Raw genomic sequence first — 686 nt, forward strand, 5'->3', positions numbered from 1 at the left:
AGATGGAGAGTGAGTGAGAGAGAGGGAAAGAGCGAGAAGAGGAAGAGAAGAGAGATAATGTGAGAGAGAAAAGATCGCTCGAAAAATCAGAGATAGAGAGTGAGAGAGAAGAAGAGAGAGAAGGAGGGGGCGGAGGGAGAGGCAAAGAGTGACAGACGTGCGAGCAAAACCTCTGCAACCTTTTCGTAATTTCCTCATTGGGATGATTTCCGCTTTCCTTCTCTTTAACTTCCGGAAGCCCTGCACTAACTGCAACCGAAAACCTCGTTCCAAGTTCCGCGCTCATGCAAGCTATTCCCTGCGATAGAGGATCACGTCGCCCTTCTTCCAAATATCCTCTTTCTCTCCTCCCTCTCTCACCCCCTCTCTGTGCGTGCAAGCATATACATACGCGCGCGCACATACACACACACACACACACACACACACACACACACACACACACACACACATACACATATATATATATATAGAACATCGCATCGTGGTCTTGCTTCATAGCCTGTAGCTGTAGCTAGCTTGTGAAGAATCTGCTTTGGAGAGAGGCGCGGTGTGTCGGGAGAGGAAAATTGTTCATCACTGTTTCGTCTGTCGTTTAGGATAAAAGTGGTACGTATGTGTACGCGAGTGCGTTTGCGTGCGTGTGTACGTAGGTGTGTGTGTATGCGTGTGCGTGTGCGTGTGTG

This window comes from Priapulus caudatus, unplaced genomic scaffold (assembly GCF_000485595.1).
Source record: "Priapulus caudatus unplaced genomic scaffold, Priapulus_caudatus-5.0.1 Scaffold122, whole genome shotgun sequence".
Lineage (NCBI taxonomy): Eukaryota > Metazoa > Priapulida > Priapulimorpha > Priapulimorphida > Priapulidae > Priapulus > Priapulus caudatus.